Raw genomic sequence first — 12,138 nt, 5'->3', positions numbered from 1 at the left:
TATTTCCCAAAATGTCAAACCTTTCCTTTAAAGGTTTTTTTCCCCCGCCTTGTAACACATTACAGGCTGAGCATAAGTGATGCTCAGAAAACTCTCCTGCCCCTTTTCGCTTCAACATCCTCACAAATTCTGCGTGTGTGGTCGTCTTTAATCACTACTTGTCTTTGTTTGCGCACTTCTGTCTTCTTGGGAAGCCTTTGACCTTCACCACCTCCATGGCCGTACTTTGTTACCGCTCCCTGTGATTTGTCCCTCTCTTAACGGGAGCAAACCACGTGAAAACTGATGTTCAAGCCATAAGTGATCATGCTATGGCTGCCCACACAGTGACACCGTTTCATGGTTCATTTAGCTGAGAGAAAAAGCACAGATCACTGCCTCAAGGAGTCTCCCATATTTTTTTTTCCCTGTTTGAATGTGGCCCTGGCGAATGTGATGAGTTACCAGTTGTTATCGGGTTGTGGAGGTCAAACAGCAAAGTGTCATCAGATAGCTAATCAACTCATTCAGATATCATTACACTGGGCTAAATCCCTGTTAATCCCACTGAAGATTCCATCAGTGTTCCCTCACAGGTCAACTTGTTCCTCTGTGTGTGTGTGTATGTGTGCTCTCATGTGGGCATAAGGGACGGAGAGAAAGGTAATTCTTCATGTTGATAGACAATGATTGTCCTTCAATGCGCCACGTTCAGCATCTCCTCTCCGTCCTCCACCTTCTCTCCATTTTCCTGTCCTGTCCGCTCCTATCTCCCCTCCTCACCTTTCCTGTCTTCCCTCTCCTCGCCGGGCTCCCCCTTCTATCTCTGTTGGCTGGAGGATTAGCACTCTACTTTGGTCTTTGATTGGTGAGACTTCTGTCAGTCCATCTGTCTCTCTCCTTGTATGTTTGTGTCATACCCGCACTCACAAGCATGCTCTGTTTCTGGAGAGAAAAAAAAGAAGCAGAAGAAGAAGAAGAAAAAGAAGAAGCGGCAGTGTTCAGGCCGGTTTGTAAGTGTAAAAGTTGCCTGCTGTGACTGTTGCCTGTAGAAAATAACAGACACTGGCTATTACATTATCTGTTGACCTCCAGCTAAGCTTGTTTGAGGTCCAGGGGTTTCTGGCACATTGGTTTTTGTTTCTGAAAACACATGTGGCCTCTTGTTTGGCAACAGACGATTCCATTCATTTAGATATTTTCAGTGACTACAGATTTCTATTTTTTTAAATTTAACAGTTGGCCATGAGTTCACTTCTTTAAAAGCTCCTCACACAGTCAGTACAACAGAAGTCGACGTGCTAAACTGTGGATCACTTTTCATTGCTTTGAGACAAAATGCATCTTTCAAAAAAGATCTCTTAACCAGCATCAAATCTCTGTGTATTTACCAGTGTGCAATTTCCCATTTATGAAATGTATGTATATACAGTATGTACAAACCATACATGAAACCAATTACACAAATGTGTATGTTTATGTACGTAAATGACATATTTTGGCTTCTGCTTTTGTCATGTACATGATTACGTATACATATAACATATATATGTACTCAGGCCATATATACTGTATGCATGTAAAATCATGCACATATTTATGAAAAATGCATTTTTATTTTATTATGTGTAAACTGTATGTGCCATTTCAATATGGGTTACTCATAGTTATTCTGAATTGCATAATGCAGCATATAATACCCTAATACATATATTTCATATACATACATATAGAAATTGTACTATGGGTATATACAAATTATACATATATTACATATATAATTCTTGTAATATATTTACTTTTACTGTGTAATGCACATATGTTATCTATCTATCTATCTATCTATCTATCTATCTATCTATCTATCTATCTATCTATCTATCTATCTATCTATCTACTTTTACTCACTTCCCATCCCTCTCTGTTGCTCAGATTAGCTCCATCCATCGCGCACTGCCAGACCTCCATCCAGGTGAATGGGGTGTCATTGGACAGCCGGAGGTAATAGGAGGGATGTGACCCTGCACCCCTCTCCACAACAGATGGAGCCAATCTCACCAATCCGAGACAGACCATCTATTCATACCTACCTACCTAACTGTGGTGTGTTTGTGTGTGCGTGTGTGTAATGATAGCGGCCCATCCATTCACACGGTGATGCAACTCAATGCTCAGTGCTATAGGGTGTGTGTGTGTGTGTGTGTTTGTGTGTATCTTTGAACCTGTGTCTCACACCTGATATTATATCACCAGCTCAGCTCCAAAAGCCAATTTACTGTCTGAGGGGCTTGGTTGTGTGAATTTCAACCGCCGACTGGGAAAAAAAAATAATCTTGGATGACTTTGAATGAACTTGTAAATGTTTCTCTCTCCCCTGGGAGTGTGTGTAATGCTTATTTTAAGAACCATTACGCCCCACGTCGATCCATGCATTACAGTGGTACATAAAACGGGAGCATCCAAACTGTTTTTTATATTGCCAAAATAAAAGCGTTTTTGTGAAATGACAATAAAGCACCGGCTTGCTGTGAGATCCCCCTAACCCTGCAGCGGTGGAGGAAGTTTATATTGATACTGAGGGGCTTTATGAGCTACAGCATCTTCAATAACTACTCCCCCCTCTTTCTCTCTCTCTCTCTCTCTCTCTCTCTCTCTCTCTCTCTCTCTCTCTCAGACACACACACACACACACACACACACACACTAACTGCATGTCTCCTAGCCATATTCATACATTGGATACACCGCAGAGAGAGTTAAGAGGTAATTGCATTGAATTTAGAAGTAAAACAACTGTCATAGGCTTAGTGTGTGTGTGTGTGAGAGAAAGAGCGAAAACCCTTCATCCATCCAAATCACTGTGCGTGAGAACGCCAGTCCATTCTTCCTCATGCTCTTGTTGCCCTTGGAGAACAATACAGCACCCAGTGATTCCAGCAGATATAAGCTGCTCTCACGTTCACTATCATTTACCTCCTAAGTATGTGCTTGTGTGTGTTGTGCTTGTGTGTGTGCATTGCATTTGCTGGTGTGAGAGAAAGATTGAGAGGAAGAGTATGTATATGGAGAGGAGAAGGAACGACCCTGAGTGCACGCAAATAGGCGCACACACACACACACACACACACACACACACACACACACACACACACACACACACACACACACACACACACACACACACACATTCAGATGCACAGTTAGTGTTTTGGGAGAGTGTGATGGTAAATGACGCGTGAAATGAAGAGTCAGAGATGTTAGAACATTCCTTCCCCAGGGAACCTCTACAGCGGACTGACACAGACCGGGCCAAGATGGATCAGGACGGGCCAAAGCCAAACCTTTTTAATCTCACTGCGTCACAGCCCGCCCCCTGGTGGACAGGCTGTGAGGTCTCCTATCATGTATATGGGCATTTTGTTTTGTTTTTCGATTTATCATATTTGTCTTTTTCACTTGTAACATAAAGATCCACAAAGTAATAAACATAAACATTTATTTTTCACTTCATGTACACCATACCAACCCGATAACAGTCCAACAGTACAGGAGGTTGGGAGAGAAATGGCTGTTTGGCACACCAACTGATGGTTTTCACTGTCCTAGTGTATCATAGAGGAGGACAACCAATGACCGACATGGGGAGCACAGTGTCACACGCAACATTCCAGACTCCATTGTTCGTTTACCCTCCTGAAGAAACAGGCAGGTCATGAAAGACGGCAAGCTGTGATCAATCATGGCCTGTAGCCCGGTGAGGATTTGTGTATACTCAATAACCATTGATTCTGACAAGTGACCATCTTAACAGAACTAAAATATTGCGTTATTTCAACCTGGCATTAACCATTTTCTGTTTGGGGTCGGGAGGATGATTATGTATTATTTCACCCTGACTGTATCCATACTGCAACATCATTTTCACTTGACACAGAAGCTGCAGTAGCGTTTGCTCTGAGCAGTTATTATTTCACTGTAAGTCCACTTACAACCTCTTGCACAGCTGAGTTGAAATGCGTGCGCGTTACAATTAGTGAAAATGTCTATGTTTTTGTTTTTTTTCTGGTGCAGGAAGATGATCGCCCTAAGGTGCACTTTGTAATTTTGGTGGGGGAAGTTTTCGTCAGAAGAGAAAGATCTTCACTGACTGAGTTTTATGCCTAAACAAACTAAATAATCAAACTTTCAAACACAGTTTCATTCAATACATTTCAAAGTTTTTGAGACAAGTGGTTTTCAAGTACAAATTACCTGAGGAGATTTTTCTGCAGTGCAGATATTCTCTCCTTACCCCAGTCTAGTAACAGTGAAAAGCACAATTGGTTGTGTTTGCAGTACCACTATGCTAGCCGAAGGTAACCAGTTACTTTCAACACCCCGCTAGTGCTTGGGACGATGTGACTGTCCTATCTATGAGGGAGTAACTTGTCCAAATACAGACCTCAGCCATATGACTGACATACTCCAACATTAAAAGCAAGTGGTCTTCCCCTTTAATAGCCATTGTTAACATTATTATCCCAGACTTGACTGCCGTAGCAGGTCATCTAATTCTATTGGAGACAGCTTCAGCCTTTCTCTCCTCCACCAGAGTCCATTACAATCGGGTCTTATCTCCTCTAATATGCTCTGCTGTTAATGAACAATCAGTCCCGTTAATGTCCTGCTAATTAATGGCCCATCAGCCTCTTCAGAGTGGTAATTAAGTGCCAGTTGAGGCGTCTAATTGGCATGGTTTCTGATTGGATCGAGTCACGCTCGACCCTCTGGGACACAGGAAGTGAATTATAGCGTTGTCATCGTTGTGGAGAGGACTTTCACAAAGACTGCTGACTTGCTTGTTTAAGAAATAGAATCATCTTGTTAACCTGAGTAGAAGTGAACTGAATGACAGTTTCACTTGAGTGACTCTGTCAGAGGACACTCTGTCAAATCTGAATTAAAGAACAATCAATGATGACGGCCTCCTCTCTTCTACACTGATTGAGAGCTGTCACAGGGGTGGTTTGACATACATAAAATCACACGAACCACTTTAGCTTGGTCTGTGCCCACATCAGCTGGCATAAGGAGGCAGTAAGTGCAACATATAACATATTGAATCAGAAACATATTTAATAATGTATTTAAATCAGATTTTTGATCACCTGGCAACAGTACAAGCTGTTAATACAACATTGATATACAGTATTGTCACATTATGATGATGTTATGTTGAAAGTGTTAGTAAACTCAAGGCAATTGTTAGCTTAAAAGGGTCTTTTTTAAACTCATACCATGATGTTTACCTAAACCTAGCCAAGTATTTTTTTGCCTGAACCTAAACAAGTAGTTTTGTTGCCTGAACCTAAACAAGTAGTTTTGCTTTCAAATTAGTCCAATTTTGCAAAATCCAATGTGTTAACTAGCTCATTGATAACTTGACAGAATACAATTGGTTGATCAGAGCAGACTTGTTGGCTGTAAAAACAAAACAACCAACCGAGAGACACTGAAACGCTCCATAGAGCTCAGTAGAACTGCGGAGTCTAATGATAGTTGTCTGTGTTATACCGTTTACGTCACATGTGATAATTTTAACCAACAATGTAAATGTTGATATGTAAATGTTGACTAAAGTTTAAGTAATAAAGTGAAAATAAAAACGAAACAAATGTTAAAAAAAAGGACTCGATTCAAAATCCCTTAATGACGGACAGGACAGAGAAAGCTTGTGGCCAACACAGCTTCGGTCCAAACAAGGCTAAACAAGCTTCATGCATGGCTGACAGTGAGCTCCTTCACTAATTAGTTATACCGAGAGAAAAACAACACAATAGAAAAGATTTCAAGGCAAACAGGAGTTCAAAACCTGCTCGCATTATGAGATAGATACACATATGGCTGAATACTGGCTGCGAGCTGCTCAGTTAATTAGTTTTACTGTTAAAAAGAACAGAAATAGCCAAAGGTTTAGGGCAAAGTTTAAGGCAAAGAGCAGACTCGATATAATACAAGCTAACAGTGTGAGGTGACAGTTTTCACTCACATATGGCTGACTGGTTGCTTCAAGCTGTTGGATAATGAGTGAGAGAAAGGTAACGAGAAGGGGAAGAGAGGGAGGGGTGGCGGGGAAAAGGAGGTTGAGAGTAAAGGGGGAAGGAGAGGGGAGGAGGGAGGGGGAGAGAAAGAAAGGGATAGGAAGAGGAGAAGGGGGGAGAAGGGGATAAAGTGGTTTTATAATGAGGGGACAGAACAGACAAACACCTGAGTAGAGAGAGGGAGAAGGTTGGAGGCAAATAAAGGCTCCATTTGGCAGCTACTGTACACACACACACACACATACAGCCACACACACTCACACACAATGCACAGTATACTGGTTGCTCGGAGCAGCTTGGGATAATAAGAAACACAATAAGGTGGTTTTTATAATGAGAAACAACAGCTGAACCACCGATGGCAGAGAGAGGAGTGAAGAGGGTTGCAGGCAACGGACAGCTCCACTTACTGTACGAAACAAGGTTCTGCACGGAAATAGAAAGTTGTTATATGACACCTATACTTATTGAAAGAGAAGTATGGAGGCAGAAATGGTTAATGTGTCCCTGACTAAAAGCCTGGCCCCACATATGATGGGTACACAAACTGGTGGCAGGTGGCAACACTAACAAGTTGTAGATATAGTGAGACAACTGAAATCAGTTGTATGCTACACTCCATTAACCGCGACAGAAGATCCTGTGCGGTGTAACCAGTTATGAACAAGTTATTTCCAGAGTCTCGGGACCAGTTACCACTGAGCACACTGAGGTCATGTCGTTCTTTTCCAGTTAAACAGGTGTTGTATTCTTGTTACTACCGTTGATTGTTTGAGCTTCACTGTGTAGAAGGATGTATGTGCAGAGTTAGACACTAGAAGACTAGTTTTCACACCCATCTGTGGAAAATGTAAATGTAAATGTTAACATGGGTTGCCGTGTTGACACATCAAAAGTTTCTCTGACTTTCAATCATAAAAAGCTGAAACATGGAGGATGGAAGCAAACATTGGACACCTACACTATGCCAGTAGTTGTAGTGGAGCCACTAGTTCCTCATAGGACGCTGATTGGTTGAATGCCTGTGCGTTGGCATTGTTTGAATCCTGGCAAGATGGATTTGCAAGATCACATGATCTTACGATTCCAGCTGCCTTGAAAGTGATATTTCCATGCCAAATGTGTAGTTTTTCTAGGATAGTTCAGACATTGGATAGGACTCAGATGATCTCAGTATTTCTAATATCCAACCATCAGGATATCAAACCCTGCTTTGAACTTTAAGCCCATTCTTGGAGATTCATTAAACAACCAGTACTTTCTGTGAACTTTAGAAAGGGTAAGCCTACTCTTTTTCTAACTAATTAAAAAAGTTAACTTATATTTAATTTGGGTTTTGTTTTACATTATCTTTGGCATTTAGTCTTTCTTTAATGGTGACAATACAGACAACCACGAGGAGAGGGAGAGTATGACATGCCACAAAGATCTATGTCTCTTTTAGTTATCTGGAACTTTTTATATCATTGATTTGTGGAGGAAACCTTACAAGAAATATGTCTATTATTGCTATAATTGATGTTTTTGTTAAAGTCATGATTTATTGCTATAATTTACACATTTGCTTTATCTTAAATGTCATAACGTATTCTTAGACCTCTGCAACAGATTCTCCTCAGAGCCTATAATGAACCTCTATCAAAAATGATTCTAACTGTATTAAATGTACAGAGTAATTGTGTTGTTGACATTGTAGCAGGGACACACAGCCCAGATAGATTACTTGACGGATACATTACTGTGAATGTGTGAGAGTTAGAGATGGACTCACATGGATATCATGAGACTAGGAGAAGGACATTTAAACAAGGTGCACCCATGCACGAGTTAAGAGGCTTGTTTTTCTTTTTATGTCCATACATGTGGGCCTATATACTGAATACTGAGGTGTGTGTGTGTGTGTGTGTGTGTGTGTGTGTGTGTGTGATCAGAGAGCTCTACAGCCTTCTTCTTTTTTTCCCTCCTGGATAAGCACTTTGTTGTCCTTGGGAGACTGCTGGTGCTTGGCTCCTCGTGCACAGTCACCAGGCGCTGTTCCACTGAGCTGTGCACGTGAGGTGACCTTCCTTTGCCTCTGGCTCCGTCACGGACACACACACACACACACACGCGCACACACGCACACACGCACACACGCACACACACACACACACACACACACACACACACGAACAGTCGCATGCACACACATACGGGGCCTCGGGATAACACACTTTGTCCCCTGCGATGTTTCAAACTGACATACATCCTGTGTTGCTCACTTTAATGGACCAATAGAAACACAAAACTACCATCTTTACACATGTGAACACATACAAAACCACCGCACATTTACCCTTCCCCCACCACACACACAGATACACACGCCAAGTAATGTACAGTATGGCATCTATTTCCATCTCCAGGGGGCAGAGCCAGGAGCTGGTCACACAGGTGTCTACATGAAGACATCCACCTTCCACTGGAAAATCCACACACTCACACAGATTTTTATGTCAAACAGGTTACCAGGCTGCAGAACAATGATCACTTACACAATCATTTATCAGGTTTAAGGATCTGAGAAGAATCCAGCCATCTTTAAAGTGTGTTAAGGACATTAAAAACAGCCCTACTCTCATACAAACTTGAGAAAGGTTAGTGATCATTTACTGGAAGACCACAGCAGGGCCTTGGTTAGAAAAACAGGTGCGGAGCTGGTGGGGTGTGTCTGCTCAGTTCTGTGAGAGCTGACCAATCAGAATGCAGCTTTTTCTGGAAGAGGGCCTTAAAGAGACAGGCACAAAAACTGAACGTTCAGGCTTAGGATGAAAAGAGATGCTGCACGAGAAAAATAATGTGTTTTAAATGTTAAAACATTCAAGTTTTTGGTACAGAAATTAAATAAAATATTAACCTGAAAATGAGTGTAATATGGGGATTTTAAGCAGTTTGTTGTACACTGATTTAAACACAGACTTGATTTGATTTGACTGCTGTGAGATTTTACTCCCTGAAAACTGGACTTGGAGTCCAGCTCCAAGCTGAAATCAATAGCAAGAGTCAAGTAAAAAGGCAGCGACGGACAGGCTACATGTAAGTACACATTTTGAATATAAAAGCAAAAGGCCTTTACACTGAACAAGGGTGCTCTCAGCTATGTAAAAAACAATAGTTACCAAAGTTTCCCTAAAGGAAGAACAAAATCATTTCACAACCTCCACTCCACCATCCACTCTGACCCTTACATACATGTTTGCTTCAAGGTACAAGTTTTCAACACATAACATTGTTATGACATAATGAGTTTTGTTTGTAGTAAACACCTATATTGCATCAGACAAATAAGTGGGAACAGCTAAAATGGCACTCAGTAGACTGCATACCTCCAGATCCCATCAAGCCTTGTACAAATCAAATAAAACAAATTTAAATCTGCTGGATACTGTTTTTGATTTTATTTTTATTTGAAAAAATTACTGACTCATAGATATATATATATATATATTTATTTTTTACATTTTAGGGCATTTAGTAGACACTTTTGTACAAAGCGACTTACAGTAATTCATACACGGATGGCAGTGGCTGGCATACAAGGTGCCAACCGGCACATCAGGAGCAGTTTGTGGCTCTGTATCTTGCCAAAGAACATAGGGGAATTGAACCTGCGACCGTCCGGTTACAAGAAGCTGGCTCTACCCCTAAGCCCTGAGAAATTAATGAAGATGTCCTATCTCGCTATGTTAAAGAAAGTGAGGAAAACAATTCTGGATCGACACCAAAAGTTAAAGGGATCTATTCAGGGCTGAAACCCATCCTCCATCCAAGTTTCATTGAGATCTGCTCAGTAGTTTTTGTGAGATCCCGCTCACAAACCAACATTTCAACAACCCAACGGGGAAGACATTAACTTCTTGGTGGAGGTATAAAAAAACAAACTATATTGAAAATAATACTCTGTATTTGAAATGCCTTTCTTAAACGTATCTCTCAGATAAATCCCTGCCAGCAGTAACAGTGTTACATAAAGTACCAGTTCACCTCTGTTGGAGCATTTTAATGACAGAGGCTATGAAAGTGTTGCAGGGTGTGACAGTTGTTCTTTTAGCCCAGATGTTGACCTCGCTGTAGAGCCTCAGAGCTCCTGTGAACACGGGCAGAAAATCACCCCGGGTGTTACCATGGTTATCAGGTCTGCACTGACAGATGCTCATTAGAACAAACGAGCACATGCGCGCACACAGAGCCGATAACTTGATAGCTTCTCCTCACTCGAATAGTTCGGACTACTTTCTTTGAGTCTTTGAGTGTCAGGACCTCTGGAAGCTGCTCTGAGGAGAACTAACATCACCGGTGCCACTTTATTAATCTTTAAACCACTGAGACCCTGATTCATTATGGATTCATACGTCCTGAGAAAAAAAAATAAACCAAGAGCATGCAATATTTTTTAACAAGGGTGTGAGGAATATCCCTGAAATGTTTGGCTCACCGGCAAATGTTTTACGATTCTCATCCTAACTGTATATTTACAAACACATAATCAGAATGGGAGGTGGGGAAAACCTCTTCACAACTATGGCTCCCAGAAGGATGATTATAATCTGACACACGTTGTTTGTTTGCCGCACCGTTACCTCAGCCTTTCGTACTTTTGATTTACAGGTCATCAACACCTCTCCCGTTGAAAGCGATGGCTGTATCTGCGATTTAATTGTGAATTCGGAGTATGGCCCTGAGATATATTTGTGTTTAAATCCATGTTCTCTCCTATTCCCCCCCCAAAAAAGTGACATGTTTTGTTAATATTGGTGCTGCAATGTCCCAGTTTCTCTGTGGAGATTATAAAAGTTTAATCTCTCTTCTCTTGTCTTCTTTCCTTCTCTAACTGGCCCTGTATCTCCGCTCAGTTAAAGACATGCTTAAGCAGTGTGTTTTGCAAGCGGAAAAGAGAGAGAGGCTGCACATTTTTTTTCCCCCAGCCTGCATTGCAAGCCAAGTGTTTCGCTTGTTTCAGAATAAGCAATACAAACTATCTTCGCTGAACAGTAGCAACGGTGAGCGCAGAGGAAGAAGGGGAACATTTTTATTCTCCACAGAGGCAGATATATTTATTCATAGATTCACTTCATCAATGTTTAATGTGATAGTGATTTTTTTTTGGCCATCATGCTACAACCGAATGTGACAAGAAATATTCTCCAGACTTTTGATCCGGCCCGCGCATCTTTCGCAATACACCTGAGTTTCATTATTCTGCATTTAAAAGCCAGCAGTGGGTCATAAATGTACAGCGGATTAGCATACAGTAGCGGCAATGAGCAGGCAGACAGGTGTTAATGATCCTCCGAGGACACAGATATTTATTCATGGATTCACTTCAGCCTAATTCTGTTCCTATATCTAAATGCACTGTGATGGCCCACCCAATTTTCGCTCGGTTTTGATGTACCTTTACTGCATCTCAGGCGCAGGACGCAGACAGAAAGTGTCATATTAAATCTTCATCATCGTTTTCTAATGGAAGCTTCTGCCTCTGTTGCACAGACGTCTTTATGCGCAGGAAAACATTAAAAAACATGGCGATTTTCGTCGAGACTGAGATATTGACAGATTGAGTCCATCACTGGTCTACTGAAGATAATAACTTTGTTCCATTGTTACATTTTATATGATGTTTTATTTAGTAATTAAAGGTGTTTAATGCCTAAACAAACTAAATAAACAAAACCCTCTTTGTTATCATGATCGAATAAACTGAAGTTACAAACTGACCTTAAAGGGCAACAGAATTTCACACTGTTTTACTTTGTTTATATGTGGCGGACCCTGCCATCGTCCTAGCTCCAAACAGTGTTCTGGGGACCTTATTTTCTGCTTGTTTATTCACTTATGGAAAAACAAATATTTGAGTTTGTATTATAACCTCATTAATAATGCTAAGTTTGAATTTCGTCTCCAAAACTACACAGCGCCCCTTTAGGATGTATTCAGCTTGGCCTCACTATGCATTTCTTCTATTTAGCATTTGCAAGTTACATAACTTGAGGCCAAATAGAAAAAGATTGAAGTGTATGAATAATTATTATTCTCCTGT

This window comes from Sparus aurata, chromosome 17 (genome assembly GCF_900880675.1).
Source record: "Sparus aurata chromosome 17, fSpaAur1.1, whole genome shotgun sequence".
NCBI lineage: Eukaryota > Metazoa > Chordata > Actinopteri > Spariformes > Sparidae > Sparus > Sparus aurata.
This window is presented reverse-complemented; position numbering follows the sequence as displayed.